This window comes from Nannospalax galili, unplaced genomic scaffold (genome assembly GCF_000622305.1).
Source record: "Nannospalax galili isolate Female #2095 unplaced genomic scaffold, S.galili_v1.0 scaffold139, whole genome shotgun sequence".
In the NCBI taxonomy this organism is placed as follows: domain Eukaryota; kingdom Metazoa; phylum Chordata; class Mammalia; order Rodentia; family Spalacidae; genus Nannospalax; species Nannospalax galili.
The window spans coordinates 7,895,380-7,910,694 of record NW_008345884.1 but is presented as its reverse complement, the minus strand read 5'-3'; the positions used below and the strand labels follow the sequence as shown (position 1 = coordinate 7,910,694).

The 15,315-nt window shown below is 38.7% G+C and overlaps 1 pseudogene; it reads left to right on the top strand.

Moving 5' to 3' along the window:
* The first annotated feature begins 12,686 nt into the window (after window positions 1-12,686).
* On the top strand, window positions 12,687-14,161 carry LOC103741378 (annotated as a pseudogene).
* The last annotated feature ends 1,154 nt before the right edge of the window (window positions 14,162-15,315 follow it).

The window sequence follows — 15,315 nt, the reverse complement described above, 5'->3', positions numbered from 1 at the left end:
CAACAGGATGTAGATTGCCAAGCATGCTCACCATGTTTCATATGGTAAACAGTGCTGTATCACATGTGATATCTATAGAATATTTCTCTTTATCCCTTTAAACATATTTAATTGACTATTATTATGTACGTCAGATATATCTGAGGCTTTCAAAGTAGGTTTTTTTCTTTTTAATTTTAAGACATATAAAGCCCTAGTATTCTTTTCTGGCAACTGATTCCTCTTCCCTTGGACAAGTAATTGTAATTACTTTGAATGATAGGAATTTGTCTAGCCTCACACCTAGAAGTGGGTAGTAATCATGCTGGGTTGGTCAGCCTCCCCATTCAGAGATCATGAAAGAATGTTACTGTCTTCATATGTCTTAACATGTCACCTCAGGTAGCTTTGTGCTTAGGAACCCTGTTGAAGTGAGCATGTTTTGTTTACTGTATACATAATATGTATTGTCATATAGTCTTATAAGCATGTAGAAAGGAAGATAAGGGTAAAATAGACAAAGGAACAGTAACCCAGGTTAAAAGCAAAAGCAGCATGTAGCAATCCATCTTTGATTCTTGTCATCTTCCTGATTTAGAATCGTACAGGCCACTTGCTATTGCATTAGCTGCTTCTGTTGCTGAAAATTAAGAGACCCATTTTTCTCTGTGATAGTAATCAAACAAGTTTCTAAAATTCACCATTAAAACATGAATAATTTAGAAAACCTCACAATAATACTAAGGGATTTTAACTTATCTCAGATTATGATAAATCCAGTAAAAAATATCAAGCATCTATAGAACTTGAATAAAGACACTACTAACTTTGTTTTAGTGTTAAATTTTACTGAAAGTTTTAATGTAAAATAAATATTTTTAAAGTACCCAAATGCCACTTATAAAGTTTATTGTATGTTAGGATGTACAGCAAAAGTTCTTTAAAAATTTTTAGTGTTAGGGCTGGGGAGATAGCTCAGTGGTTAAGAGCACTGGCTGTTCTTGCAGAGGACCCAGGTTCAATTCCCACCACCCATATGGCAGCTAACAACCATCCTTAATTCCAGTTCCAGGGGAATTTGATGCCTTCTTCTGACCTCTTTGGGCATTGCAGGACATGGATGCATTTACATGCAGACAATATACTCATACAGATAAAATAAAAATAATAGATAAAATATTTTTTAAAAATGTTTTGTGCTATCATTTCGCTAAGCTGATAATGTCATACATTAAGGCAGTAACAATAAAAGTTTAACTTAAGCCAGGTGTGGGAGTATATGTCTGTAGTCCTGGCACTTGGGAGTCTAAGGCAAGAGAATCTTAGCCTGTGCCACTTGTTCTCAAAAAATAAAACAAAACAAACAATAACTTAACTTAAAATAGCTTCAGACTTGGAACTATAAGAAGAAATACATGCAATTGCTTGGCTAAAAAGAATGTAAGTGGCTGAGGAAGTCAGGGGAGTGGTATGGGCGCTTGACATCCTGATCCGAGATAGCTGTTGCACTCTTGAACTTACAGCATCTGTGATTAAATCCACAACAGCTCCACAAACAGCAGGATATTAGAAAAAAAATTGAAAAGGAAGCAAAAAAAGAGATTTCTCCAAAATAAGGAAAATTAAAAATTTTATAAATGTACTAAGGGGAGTAGAAAATAAAACATAAAAGTTTCTTTAAAAAAACAATTTGAAGGCTAGGTGTGGTGGCACACACCTTTAAATCCAGCACTGGAGGCAGAGTCAGGTGGAGCTCTGTGAGGCTGGCCCTGGTCTATGTAGCAAGTTCTAGGCTAGCTGGGGTTATGGGGAGACCCCACCTCAAAAGCAAACCAAAATAATGCAATAAGGTAAAATACTACTAAAAGTATGGTAGAAAGGAAAAAAAGAGAGAGAGAGAGAGAAACATAGGCAACAAAAGAGGAAGGAGGAAAAAGGCAAGGAAAAAGGAGATTGAGCTTAGTCTTCAACAACAGGTTCCCTTTCAAGATGGTGCCCAGTCACAGCCAGCTGAATTATATATGGGTGTCAAAAGGTGATTCCTCTCCATTGGTGACTCATCCATGGAAGGCCTCAGTTGCTCATTAAAACCTGCAACTGTATTTAAAGCTTGTGAGGGCTGTGACTTGTTCCAGGAACAGGACTGCTAGTCTGTCTTCACCAGGGTCTTCCCCAGGTTACTGTTCAGATAGCTACCTCCCCCATTATGTAGTAGCAAGCTGTGTGACATGGCTTGGCTTGCTTTTTCAGTATTCCATCTGTTTCTCTGTAGTTTTGAGGTATCCTCTTACTGCCATTGTGAATTTCCAAAGCAGTCTCTTTTGAAGAATGTCTGTTTCTTCTTGTTCTGGCTCTTCTCAAGTGGATCACAAGGCTGCAGTTTCTAGTCATGTTATCTGGAAGACTCTAAGAAATTGACATAGTGGCAGCACTAAGTGGACTCTGGGTTTAAAAAAAGAGCACCGTGAAGCTGGGAGGGAAAAGTGGTCTAGGGCAGATAGGAAGAGGAGCTGAAGGGGAAGGAATGTGGGTAGATTTGATGAACTATACTTTATGCATGTGGGAAATTCTCAAAACATTATCAGGATTGCTAATCAAACCTAGAATTTTGGAAATGAGCAGTACAATAGACAAACACCTGAAAGGTTCAATGAAGGAAAATGAGAAAAACACAAATACCACCAGAACAAATAAGAAGTTCTGCTTGGAAAGAAAAAGAATGACAAAATGAATTTTCTTTATTCCTCCGGTTAAATCAGAACAGGCAGACATACAATGTTAGTCCTATAATCAAACTTACATTTCTAAATAATACTTCCATTTTAAAAGAAGTTACTTAATACAGGATGCCAACTCTCTTTCAAATTAGTGACTCACTTAAAATATATTTCTTTCTATACACATTCACAGTTGATGATTACAAATTCACAGTTGGTGATTGTTATTAGTGGGATTGTCACAAGTTTCTCAGTTTTAGTTGACTAATTCCGTATAGTTTAAATAAGGAAAGAAATGGGTACTTGTGAGAAAATGTAATTTCTACTGCCAAGTATTCTAATTCTGTGAATCTGGACAAGTTACTTAAAGTCTTAATTCTATATTTATCTATAATACATAATACATATCTCTATCTATCTATCTGTCTGTCTGTCTGTCTGTCTGTCTGTCTCTGTCTGCCTATCTATATCTCTATATCTCCCAAATCAGTAGAAAATAAATTTCATGCAAAAAGTAGGATGAAATAAATAAATGTGCATTTATATTTATGTGTATGGTGTTATAATATTGTTTGGGGCTTCTGTTTTGGCTGCCTTTTAATAATTTAATCAAAATAAATTATTTTCAGGCTATAAAGTTCAGTAATCATATAAGGTAAATGAAAGTATGTAAGATAAAAACTGAAGAAATCTATAAATCCATGCTGTTAGTTAACTGCATTAAGAAAGCATATATGAGATTGGAATGATGGCTCAGTGGTTAAGAGCACTGGCTGCTCTTGCAGAGACCCTGGGTTTGATTCCCAGCACCCACATGATGGCTAACAGCCATCCATAACTCCAATTCCAGTTCTGACCTCTGTGGGCATTGCACAACACAGGTGTACTTACATACATACAGGCAATACACTCATACACATTAAAATAAAAATAATAAATATAATAAAAAGAAAGTATATATAAATATAAAATTAGGGTACAATATAAAAGATTTATATTTCTTGTAATTTTTGAGTTCCTATGCACGTCAATGAATTGTTGGCATCAGCCACGGTTTCAGGTACTCAAAAGCCTCACATTGTTCATAAATTCTATCAGATATATTTGGCAGCCTATGATATGTCTGTCATTCCATAGAGCAGATTAATCTCACCATTCTTATTCATGAATGCATCCTATTTCTCAAATACATGCTCTTCAACTTCATGACAAGGGGTGTGCCCCACTTCTTTCACATGCACCCCAAGTATTATATTATTGTCTACACTACATTCAGCCAGGAGTCACCAACTGTTTGGTGCTTTGGCTTTATTTGTTATTGTGATGGTTCTGGGAGAGTTATAATTTCTTCTGAAACACTTTCTTATTTCCAGACTACAGAGTGATTAGAAGATGAGGTAGGTGGGGAACTCACTATGGTAAATTGGGCCTCATAAATTAATATCACTTTTAGGTAAAAAAATTCCCTTTGAAAGATAACCAGGAAATGTTTGTCAAGTATTTCAGTTAGTTGAAAATGAGCGGATACAAACAACAAAATACTTCTGGATCAATGCTTGGACTAAGTTCATCCTACTACATGGTAGTCCTGTGTCAGCAGCCCAATCTGGACATGTGGCCACCCTGGTCCACATATTGGCCTCAGTAATCATTTGTTCCTCTAACACGACTTCCTTCTGTGTCAAACAATCATCTCAGAATGCAATTTAGTTGGGCATAAATGCTTCTTTTTATAGCCCATAGTAATGAGGAAAAAGAAAACAAAAACAAAATTTAGATTAAAAGGCACTTCCTTATTGAGGAAAGTATTTTATTTTTCCTTATTGTATTCTTTTATTTTATTTATAATTATATAGTTTTATTTGATGTTAACCCAGTGTATTCCTTCTGAAAATGTGTTGGTCTTAGGATTTTTCTTCATAGTATATGATCCTTACCTTCCTCCATCAACACAGGTGATTGAGTGAACACAGAAACCTTTACCACACTGGGATAATTTGCTTCTTCTCTCTGATCCCCTCAATTATTCTTTTAGAGAGGCTGAAATGAAGTGATGTCAACCAGAGATTTGTGTAGAGGCTTCTGTCTTTCTTCTAATTGTGGTGATCCATCATCAGATGGACGGGGAGTTTCTTGTAACAGGCTAAGGAAGTAAAAATTCAGTTCTAGCACAAATGATTGTGCATGGTTGTTGGTACCAGCCTCATTTACAATAACAAAGTCTCGGGAGGCAATGGTAAAGGACTTCTAGAACAAATTGTATTCCTGCAGTGCTTCAATCTGCATTCATGGACTGATGGGGAGTTTCTTGTAAAAGGTTGACTAAGGAAGCAAAAGAATATTCTTAGTCCATAATAGATGCTAAGTAATTTTTCTTAAAACGTCTTTTTGGTATTGTCCTAGATGAATATGTGTGGACATGTTTGTCTCTGGGATCAGTAATGGGGTTTAGGAACAAGACTGGCTTTGAAGACAAAAGGAGTGTCCTGTCTCTACTTCTGTTTTGTTTATTTATTTATTTTTATTTTTGAGACAGCCTCACTATGTCTGGCTTAGAACAAAGTATATTCTAAATGAAGAGGATGCTGGATTAAAGATCACACTAGAGATGGAGTCCACAGTGGGTAGACAGCTATACCATAGTGATGCTGGTATTAGTGCTGTACACTGGGTATTATGGGAACTCAGAGGAAAAGAAAAGTCCAACTGAAGCATTTGAAGAAAATTTGCTAAGAGGTGAAAGATGAGGTAACCAAACATACTGCTCACATTTCGGATCCCTGGAAGGATTTTCCTTTCTGGGTCTCTTACCTCACTCAGGATGATTGTTTCTGGGTCCATGCATTTACCTGTGAATTTCATAATTTTGTTTTTCTTAACATCTCAATAATATTTCATTGCATAAATGTATCACATTTCATTATCTACTCATCAGTTGATGGACATCTAGGTTGTTTCCATTTTCCGACTGTTGACGAGACCAGCAATGAACATGGATGAATAGGTATTTCTGCAGTATGACATAGACTCCTTTGGCTATATGCATAAGAGTGATATAGTTGGGTCATGTGGTAGATATATTTCTAGATTTTCAATTTCCTTAGTGACTATACCAGTTTACACTCCCACCAGCAGTGACTAAGTGTTTCCCTTTCCCTACATCCATGCCAGCATTGTACTTTTGATCTTAGCCATTCTGATTGCGGTAAGATGACATCTCAAAGTAGTTTTGATTTGCATTTCATCTTTTGAGAACTCTTTGCTTAATTCCTTGCATCAATTTATCAGGGCTCAGGAAGGGGGTCGGGGGGGCATACCTGTCAATGGGGGGTTGTATGGGAGCCATGCAGTCCCAGCGGCAGTGGCGGTGGCAGTGGTAGAAGAGAGGTCATTCATTGGTGGGGCTCAGGGAGGGGTCTGATGGGGGCCTACCCAGTGGGTTGGGGATCTCTAGGAGGTCACATGTTCTTGGTAGTGGTAGTGGTAGTGGTAGGGGGAGGAACAACTGACACCTTTTCCAAATACAGTAGTCAGGGCTGGCACCTGTGGTCTTTAAGAACTTGAACACCAGTTCATACCCTCCTGGATTTCAAAGTCTCCACTGAAAAGTTAAGTGTTATTCTAATGGATCTGCCTTTGTGTGTGATTTGATCTTTCTGTCTTGAAGTTTTCATTATCCTTTGTTTTTTACATTTAGTGTTGTGGTTATTATGTGACATGGGGACTTTCTTTTCTGGTTCTGTTTATTTGGTGTTCTTTACTCCTCAGGCACCTCCATAGGCACCTCTTTTCTTAGACTGGGAAGGTTTCTTTATGATTTGTTTGAAAATAATACCTGTGATTTTGACCTGAGTTTCTTCTCCTTCTTCTATACCTAGGATTTATAGATTTGGTCTTTTTATTAGTTTTTATTTTATGCATATGCATGTATTGCCTCCGTATATGTAAGTGCATATGTGTTGTACAAGCCTGCAGAGGTCAGAAAACGGTGTTGGATTCCCTAGAATTGGAGTTACTCATAGTTGTTAGCTGCCATATGGGTGCTGGAAACCACACTTAGGTCCTCTGTAAGAGCAGCCAGTGCTCTTAACTGCTGACCCATCTCTCCAGTCCCCTGCACCACTAGTTTAAAGAGGAATATGGCCCAGTTCTATTCACTGATCAATAGCAACCTAGAGCAACAGGAAGAGGAAGTAGATAAAATCACTAAGGGAGTATGGAAGACTCAGAAGCAGACATTTGACAATCTGTTCTTCTCATATGAATCTAGAGAGCTTTCCTGAATGCCTAGGAAGACAATATTTATGTTGTAAAAAGATCTACTGATGCCAAATACAAACTGTCTGCCTGGATTAGTAAGTGCTCAGCAATTGGTTGCTTTTTCCCATCATCTATATTTAATTTGGGCACAGTTTTATTTGAAAGTAAAAGACACCACTAAGTAGTCTATGGACTCTGGAGCTTAATTGGTTGTGCTTGTATCCCAGTTCTAGTATTTATTGATTTTTGACTTCAATCAAGTAAATGTAATGATTTATCAGTGAATAGACAATAGTAAAATTTACCTTATGGGATAATTGTGGAGATAAATAAATTTATATATGTGAAGTGCCTAGGAGAGTGTCTGGCATGTAAGTATGTAGTAAATGTTAGCTCTATACAAGATCCATCTATTACCAAAAATGTGATGCATCAGATGAAATTTCAATGGTATGTATACTCAAGCATGTACTGGAGCTGGTTTGTACATACTCATAAGAGGTGATTGTGTCATCGCTTCCCAATTTGGTTTGCAGCGATGAAACATTGAAAGCTTAAAGTCATCAGATTGGTAGAATTCACACCATGGTAACTGATAAGTGCTGAAAATCTGGATTATGCTAATCTTCCACCAAGAACTAGTTGATAAACATCTACTAACACACCACTGGTTATCCTTATCAGAAAAAGGAAATTTTCTTTGAGTTCTTTGACTTTTAAAAAATACTCATTTTAAAAAATTTAATTGTGTGTGTGTGTGCACGTGTGTGTGTATACATGTGAGTACAAGCATTTGAATTCTGATCCCATGAATATTATCACACAATTAACTTTTAATTTTCTTACCATTGCGAACTACATTGGAAATTTTTCCTCTATCAAGTCATGTTTTATTTAGTTTGTACTGTTTCTAGAAGCATGAGCCAGTCAGAGGTACTGGGTCTTCACCATGACTCTATCACTTAGTTGATTAGGTAAGTCTTTAAAGTTTTCTGAACATTGACTTTTCTCTCCTATAAAGTATTAAAAGTAGTGTCTGACTTGCTTACAGTTGATTTTTAAGAGAAATAATACATGTGAACATAGTTTATCAACTCAGAACTGTATGTAAGTTATTTTCACCATTTGCTACAATCTAAAGGAAAGTAATAAACATTTTTCTACTTCAGCTATTTGAATATTGCTCCTTTGAGAAAGCAAAATTGAATGCAATTTCTCATAAAGTATTTCAATATTTCATGAAATGTTGCTAACATCTCTTAATGCCCACAGAATAATCATATAGAGATTATTAAAACCATCAATAGAAAATTGCTTTCTCTCTATTCCTGTAAAAAACAGCCTCCTAGGACAATAAGTAAAAATTTATTATATTGAAGTTCTGTCTGATTTTTTAAACTTAGCAGGCAGCAATAAGCAGTGGATATTTCTGCTCAGGTAATAACAGATAAACTCTATCTTGTAGTGTCACAGTGACACATTTCTCCTCATAAAGAGTGGTTAAAGCACCTTTTGGTGCTGTAAACCTCAGATTTCAGAAAAAGCCAGATGTCCTGAGATGAATTTACTTGATAAATTCTATGTGCTAATCGTCCTCCCCTAGTGGTCCATCCAATAAGGCAGGAAACTCTTGTTTCAGCAAGCTGATAAAAAGTCAGCAACACAAAGATAATGGATACTGGAAGACCTTAGGAAAATGTCATTCCATACACAAAAAAGCAATATCCCTGCATTGGAATAAGAGCCTGAGGCTGCTTTAATCGCACAGCTGCTTTGCCCCCCCCCTTTTTCTGGATGAGTTTGCTGAGAACATATGAAGTGCTTCATTCAGATTCATACTCATCTGACATTCACCACACTTTTATTTTGTGCCAGGCATGGTGCTCTTTTCAGAACATATTTTTTAAGGTGTTAATAATAAATGTAATAATGGATCTTCTTTCTCCATTACAGATGTACCTAGTTTTATGACTCTTTGCTTTTATTGTATTTCTTTATACATTGGAAATTTGTAGCAACTGAGAATATTGGTGCTATTTTTCAACAGCATGTGCTCACTTCATGTCTCAGTTTCATATCTTGGTAATTCTCATGATAATTCAATCTTTTTGATTACTGTTATATCTGTTATGAAGGTCTGTGGTCAGCAATGCTTGATGTTACTATTGCAGTTGTACTGGGATGCTATAAATACGACCATATTGGAATGCAAGCTTGATTGACAAGTGCTGTATGTTCTCACTGTTCCACTGACTGGACCCTTACCCTCATGCTTTCCTCAGGCCTCCTGATTCTCCAAGGAATAAGAACATTGAAATTTTACCAATTTGAATTTACTCAAAAGGCTGATAAACAAGAGTTAGGTCAACTAATGATTCTACATTGGCTTCTAAGTGTTCTAATGAAATAAACAGTTGTATGCTTCTCACTTTAATCAAACAGGAGTGATTTACCTTGGTGAGGAATGAATGTTGAAAGACAAGATAGGCCCAAGGCTAGGTTTTTTGCACCAAATGTCCAAGTTGTAAATGTGAAGGAGATGTTCTTGAAGAACATTAGAAATGCTGTTTATAGATGACAGACTAGCACCAGAACTGATTCACAGTGTCTGTGGGACAGAGCTGGAGAACAGCTACCCCTTGAAGTGGCTGACAGTGGGAAGATGGCGACGCTTCAGGATGGAATATACAGAACTGTATAACAGTTCACATGAATAGGAGCACGAAACAGCCTTATTGTTACAGGAAAAAGACAAGCAGGGCACAGAGAAGAGCAAACCAGCCACGACTTCTGCACTGTTGAAGTCTAGTGCAGAGTGAAGTCCTTACTCTCTTCAATTCTTTGAGGGCACAGAGAGGTGAGGATGCTACTGAAGAAAGGCATGAAGCTTAGTGGAGGTTGTTCATGAGGCTTAAAGAAGGAAGCCATCTTCCTAACATGAAGAGCAAGGGAAGCTGCAAGTCTAGAGGTAAAAACTGGGCAGATTATTCAGAAGATCCAGCCTGGATAACTGATGAAGGTGATGGCTACACTAAGGAAAGATATTTAGTGTCCTCAAGATATCTTCTTTACTTTGGAAGCTGTCACCTAGGGCTCTTGTAGCTATGGAAGAGAATTCAATGCCCACCTTCAAGGGTTCAAATGGCAGGATGACTTTTGTTAGGGCTAATGTAACTGGTGACTTTAAATTGAAGCTAATGCTCACTATTCTGAATACCTTCCTTTTAGAATTATACAGAATTTATTCTGCTTTTGCTTTATAAATTGAACAACAAACCCTAGATGACATGTCATCTGTTTACAACATGATTTACTAAGTATTTTAAGCCTGATGTTGAGAACTCCTGCTCAGAAAAGAAGTTCCTTTAAAAATATTGCTATTGTGTAAGAACTTTTTAATCTCATGTAGTTCTATTTGTTGATATTTGGGGCTAGTTCCTATGCTATTGAAGTTCAGTTCAAAACGTTCTTACCTACCCGAGGGTCTTGGAGATCAGTCCCTATGTCTTCCTCTAACAGTTTCAGCATTTCAGCTTTAAATTAAAGTCTTTAATTCATTTCAAATTAATTTTTGTACAAGGTGAAAGATATGAATCTAATTTCATTCTTCTGCAATTGGGTATCTAGTTTTGCCAGCACCATTTGTTGAATAGGTTATCTTTTTTTTCCACTGCATGTTTTTGTCTTCTTTGTCAAAAATTAAGTGGTCATAGCTTTGTTGGTTTATTTCTGGGTCCTCTGTTGTGTTCCATCGGTCTACCTATCTGTGGTTTTAGCTAGTACCAGCTCTGTAATATAATTTGAGGTCAGGTATTGTGATACAGCTTTCTGTGTTTTTACTCTTTAGGATTGTGTTTGCTATTTATAGTCTTTTGTGGTTCCGTATGAATTCTTGGATTGCTTTTTCTAGATCTGTGAAATAAGACATCAGAATTTTGATGGATGGGTCTTTCATTTAATCTGTAGATTAATTTTGGTAGAATAACCATTTTTGTGATATTAATTCTGCCAATGTAGGGGCACGGAAGAGCTTTCTAGTTTTCAAAATAAGAAACACAAATGGCCAATAACTCTTTTTTAAAAAACTGTTCAACATCTGTAGTCATTAGGTAAATGTACATTAAAACTACTTTGATATACCACTTCACCCCAGTCAGAATGGCTATTACAAGAAATCTGACAGCAAATGTTGGAGGGATGTGGGAAAAGAGAAACCGTTATTCACTGCTGATAAGAATGTAAATTAATATAGATTGTGGAAATCAGTTTGGAGTTCTATTGAAAATAGAACTACCGTATGACTCAATTATTTCACTCCTGGACATATACTGGAGGAATTTATATCCTGCCTTATAGATATATGCATATCCATGTTTATTGCTGCTCTATTTACTATTGCAAGGAATCAGAACCTACCTAAATGTCCATCAGTGAATGAATGGATAATGAAAATGTGGCACATAAACAAAATAGAATATTATTCAGCTATGAAGAAAAATGAAATCATGACATTTGCAGGGAAATGGGTGGACTTAGAAAGTGTAATATTAAATGAGGTGACCCAAACTAAGAAAGAAAAAACTACATGCAGATTCTATCCTATAATGTACACATGTATAGTGTAACATTTAGAAAGGAGACCATGGAAGCAGTAATATCAGGTCATGTGGAAGGATGGGATGCAGGTGTAATGACACAAGTCACGAAAGAGGTTATAGAGCTAATTGTCTAGTTTCTACTCTGTCATAGTTTTTTTTTGTTATTTTGTGTTGGATAAATGCATAACAATGTAATTGATAGTAAAAGTAAAACCCCAAACAAAATGGCTTCTTAATGGCCATTCTGACTGTCCAGGATTTCACTAAGATGTACAGAGCCTGAGACTGAGCAAATTTTTGTTTGCTTTAATCTAATTCTGTGATTTTTTTTATTTGTGAGTTCATTACAGTAAAATGACTAAAAAATAAAAATAAAAATCTTACCATTGTTGACAATGCATCTGGTCTCCCAAGAGCCCTGGTGGGCATGTACAGTGAGATTAACATTGTTTTCATGCCTATTAACATGATGCTCATTCTATAGTCCATCAATAGAGCAGTAATTTCCAATTTCAAGTTTTATTGTCTAATAACTGTATTTTACAAAGCCTGAGATAGTGTCCACAAATAATGATCCCTCTGATGGCTGTGGGCAAAGAAAATTGAGAACCTTAGGGAACGTATTCACAATTTTAGATGCTATTAATATTTATGATTTGTGGGAGGAGGTGAAAATGTCAAAATTAACAGGAATTTGAAGAAGTTGGCTCCAGTTTTCATGTACAACTTTGAAGGGTTCAAGACTTCAGTGGAGGAAGTAATTACACATGTAGCGAAAACATTAAGCGAACTAGAAGTAGAAGTTGATTGATTTTTTTTTTCTTGGTCTTTTTGAGACAGGATCTTCCTGTAGCTACAGCTGGCCTGGAACTGGCTATGCTATGTAGACCAGGTTGGCCTCAAACTCACAGAGATCCCTCTGCCTCTACCTTCTGAGTGCTGGGATTAAAGGCTTGCACCACCACATCCAACTTGAAGTTAAGGCTTATTTTTTATTTTATTTTATGTGTATGAGTGTATTGCCTGCATGTATGTAAGTGCACTGGTGTCATGCAATGCCTGAAGAGTTCAGAAGAGGGTGTTGGATCTCCTGGAACTGGAGTTACTGGATGGTTGTTAGGCACCATATGGGTGCTGGGAATTGAACTTGGGTCCTCTGCAAGAGCAGCCAGTGCTCTTAACAGCTGAGCCATCTCTTCAGCCTCTTGAAGTCGAGTGTTAAGATTTAAGTGAATTGAGACTGGAAATGAAGTCAGAGAGGGGAAACCCGGGGCTGGCTGGGAGATTGGGCGCCAAAGGCAGCAAGGGGTGGAGGCGGCAGCGGCAGCCGATGTGGCCTGATGGATGAGTTGGTGGACTTAGCCTCAGCCTTGAAGCAGACATCTGAGCAAAATAAACATGGTGAGCTGTGGGAGGGAGGAGATGGTCCTGAGCCCCTGGAAGCAGAGGCAGCAGCTTCGAAAGCTCTCAGGTCAGAAGCGCAGGTCTGACTTTACTCACCTGGCCTAGTATACCTGCTGCTTCAGTGAGGCTTCTGAGTCAAGTCTGGATGATGCCACCAAGGACTGTCGAGAAGTGGCTCTGGTCACCGATTTTGGTGACTCTGATGACACAATGGTGGACAAACGACACCCAGCTCTCAAGGCTATCATTAAGAGTAAGCAACATTCTTGGCATGAATCGGACTCCTTTACTGAAAATGCATCTTGTAGACCACTCAGACGCCGGCGTAAGGTGAACAGAGTGACATCAGAGGTGGCTGCCAGCCTTCATTAGAAGCTGAAGGTGTCAGACTCGAGCTGTGAGAGAGGCTGCAGGTTCAAGTCCGCTAAGAAGTAGCGTTTGTCCCCCTGGAAGGAGATACTCCCTGAACCTCAACAGGCCATGGGCTGTGTGAATCAGCAGAAAGGACTTTTTAAAGAAAAACAAGAAGAAAAGAAAGGATGGAGTATGAAGCAGATGACCAGAAACAGGGCTCTGATGAGAACATGTCAGAATGTGAAACCAGCAGTGTGTGTAGCAGCAGCGACACGGGGGGCTCTTTACCAATGATGAAGGACTGCAAGGGGATGATGAGCAGAGTGATTGGTTCTATGAAGGAGAATGCGTTCCCGATTCACTGTCCCTAATCTTCTGCCCAAGTGGGCTCCTGATCACTACAGTGAGGTAGAGAGAATGGACTCTGGACTTGAAAAGCTTTCAGATTCCACATTCCTTTTGCTTTCCCGGCCAGCTCAGAAAGGGTATCATGCTCACTTGAATTGGCTGCTGGGAGCGCAGCCCGATGCCTTCGGAAGGGGCAGAGAAGGCTGGTTGGGAAGGAGACCAGCATAAGCACTCTGGGAACCGAGAGGATAAGCCATATCATCAGGGACCCCTGGCAGAAAAAAAAAGAATAAAGCATTGGCCCCTGATTTTCCTCACATTTATGCTTGTGCACACGAATTTAACCCCCTTTCTCCCCTGTACTCCTTGGACCTTCTTGCTGATGCTTCTTACCGAAGGTGTTCACCTGCACACTGCTCTGCCAGACAGGCAAATGTACAGTGAGGACCACCATATTCACGTGACATTAAGAGGAAACAGAAACCAGTGGCCACAGCATCTCTCTCTAGCCCTGGTGCAGCACACCCAGATGCATGGGATCCAGCCACACCAGCCACACCAGCCCAGAAGCTGCCAGACTCAGAGTGGTTGAGCAGGACCTCTGCAGCGGAAAAAGCCACTGACTCAGCTCCAGCCACCTTTTTTCAAAACGCCACATGAAAAGAGCTCTGGGTACGGCTAGAGCCCAGCAGCTGACTGAGTGTTGTGGAAACTCTATTATACAGTCTTCAGTATCCTATCTGACATTCCTGTCCTTCTACCACCAGGGCCGACTCATCTTCACACACAGCAGCAGACTCTCTCTCTTAGAAAACTGTATGTGGGGACTCTTAAAAAAAAATCAGAGCAGCAGTGTTCTTTTATTGGGGGGGGGCATCCTATACTGTATTTGTTTCTTTGTTGTTAGCTCATCCTTTACCTACAGCTGCCTTTCCAGAGCTCTTGCTCCTGGGCAGCTGCGTCTTTGTTCCTGGAAAACTAGTAACAGCTTTTGCATACCTTCTGTGCAGAGCTTTTAATAGCATTGAGTTTGCAGCTGATTCTAAACACACTCCTGAATGAAATTGTGTCTATATTCAACAAGGCCTACCGCTGAGCCTGGTTCTCTCAGTGCCAACAAGATATGTCAACCAAGTTCTCAGTCTGGGGCCTCAGGAGAGACCAGTGGTATGGGTCTGTGAAGTTCTTCCACTTGTCTGCAGATAGGCATTACCAGCAGCTGTGTTGTACTTGGCCTAATCCTCATAATTTGTGTTCTATTGAAAGAGGACATGTTCATCCATACAGATTGCTGTAATAAAGTGAGGATGATAGTTTAGGTGTGCAGCAAACCCTGGTCAGTGGATGATGCTGTACATCCTAAGTGGAATCACTGTTAGTGTTCCATAGGCTCAGGACCTGCAGCAGAAACTCATGCTTGGTTTAATGGCTTCCTGGGGTCATGCTTTGGGGAAGAAAAATGTCTTTTTGACATGTCTTTGTATGTGGCATGTTTATGACTATTCAGCTGCATGTACAGTTATACATGCAGTTGTGCCTGAAGTTGGATGCTGCTTTGTCAAAATGAGGAATAAGTGACTGCCTGGAGTTTCTGGGGAAAGCCACACTTCTCAAACGTATTATTAAGAGTGCCTGTTATTCAGGGACCTGCTTGG